Source organism: Frankliniella occidentalis, unplaced genomic scaffold (assembly GCF_000697945.3).
Source record: "Frankliniella occidentalis isolate FOCC.00 unplaced genomic scaffold, Focc_3.1 Scaffold245, whole genome shotgun sequence".
NCBI classification, from domain to species: Eukaryota; Metazoa; Arthropoda; class Insecta; order Thysanoptera; family Thripidae; genus Frankliniella; species Frankliniella occidentalis.
The window spans coordinates 375,659-377,845 of record NW_026267371.1 but is presented as its reverse complement, the minus strand read 5'-3'; positions in this window follow the sequence as shown (position 1 = coordinate 377,845).

Here is a 2,187-nt window from a genome sequence, read left to right as displayed (position 1 = left end):
CAAGAGAATTCCGTGCCGTTTTGCAAAGGTGCCCCCATCTCACTCTGCCGTCACCTGCCTTCGCCGAGCTCGTCTCCCAGCGACCTCTCTCTGGCCAGTAGTGTAGTGTAGCATGTTATCAAGCGTAAAAGCGCAAAGGCTAAATAATTACATAAAAGTAATGAAGTATAAGAACAAGCGCAAAAGCGCAAAGGCTAAATAATTAAATAAGAAAACTAGAGTAGTCTGAGATCAAGCGCAAAAGCGCAAAGGCTACGGCACAAGGCTAAATAATTACACAATAAAAGTAATGTATAAGAACAAGCGCAAAAGCGCAAAGGCTAAGTAATTAAATAAAAAAACTAGTGTAGTCTGGCACAAGGCTGAGATACACTACAAACTAAGAAAAGTACAACTGGTACTTTCATGATGTCAAAAAAGTCAACAGTTACAACTAAAGTGTAACTGGACCTGTAGCGCAATGGCTACAGGCCAGTACACATACACAAACACATACAAATAAACAACTATTCATTACTGGCTTCAAGGGGCTCCCTACAAAGACATTTGCCGCAGGCCGTGAGCAAGAACACCGTCCAGAATGAAATCTTAGGTGCTGTGTGTGGGAGGAATTTGATCCTAAATTTGCCAGCAAAGTCGCGAGTCAGTCGTGATTGGTTAAAAGTTCCCTCCCCATCCTCCAGCACGCAAACTTTTGTGGCGAAGTTTGATTCGTTTCCAGGCTTCTTAATTGGTGTCCCACACTGGCACTGCTACTGGCAGCCCCATGGTGCCAGCAGGTCCTGGAATAATAATAATAATAACAGCGACAGTTGGGTCGTACTTGTATAGCGAGGGGGAAATCACTTTCGCAATAGTTCGTACACCTTCCCCCCAGACAGTACGAAAGAAAGGCGAAATAGAGCGTTATAGACATACTCCAGGAATAATCCGAAATAGGCGAGAAATAACCGGGTTGGCGACACTCACCTGGATCGCTGGATAGACGCGCCGGCCGGCCGCGCAAGTGTGCAGGCTCAAGGGGGAGTCACTCCCCACCTTGTTGGCGTCCAAGAGAGTGCTGCTTCTGACGGTCTGCAGATACACCCGGTACCCCTGATCCCGGTGGGGTACGCCACTCTTTTGGGAGACGTGCACGGGGACGAGGCCGATGTCCCCCCGAGATAGTGACAGAATGTGCTAGAATGGGCATCAATTGACGTGCAAAATTAAACAAACTGTCGAGAAAATGCACACTTCAACTTTAACGTCACTTGACGTGCCAAATTAAACACCTGTTTTACCAGTGAAGTGTACCTTTACACACTGGGAATGCAAGTGTGTGAATATCTATTCGTACAATTATGGGGGGTACACGTGTGGACTCACCTGTAGAACGGCCTCCTCGTACTGCGGTCCCCGGCACGCACAGTGGTCCTCCCAAAAGAGTGCCATGTCACAGATGAAAATTGAAAACAATAGGTGGTCAGTTAAAAAATTGCGAGGCAATTGCCAGCGGATGCAGGGGAGACAGATCGGTGCTCAGTGTTGCGCATTCATCTTATACCCAATCGGCCGTAGTGGCGCGCTCTGGCGTCTTTGGTGGGTAACAACTCCGCATCCCAAATATGTCATATTTTATTTATTTGCCATTTAAAAACCCGACGGAAACGAACAACCGCCCCCATACGCCCTCCGTTGCTTTTCCAGTCGATGTGCAGTCCTTGTAATTTCGCAAAATTTTCGCGGCCGGACGTAGTGGTGCCGTCTGGCGGGCTCAGTGCGTAGCTGCATTTGCTTCTTTTTGTGAGAGTTTTGGGGCTTTTTATTCGTTTGGCGTACTGCATACGTTACTCGAACAATTGAAATTATTAATTAGTATAGCAATAGACAGTGTTATTCCTAAATAGGCCGGGCACGGACGGCCGTCAGGTGCACTTGTTCCCCTCGCGGATGCATGCCGGCAGGTGCATGTACGCGCATACGCGCACTACCTGTCGATCGCGGGATTCATGCGCCGCTGCCATTTCGTTGTCGGACGCCCAAGTTGCCGGTCGGAGGGGAACTTGTATCTGCCTGGAGGCAGGGGCGATCAACCGTTGGGCGCACTGGTAAAACAGAGGCACTGAACCAACTTTGTTAGTGCCATTTGCTGCGAGTGCAAGTGCCATCGCAGGGAGCGGGGGCCGTGGCCGAGCGCTGCACGCC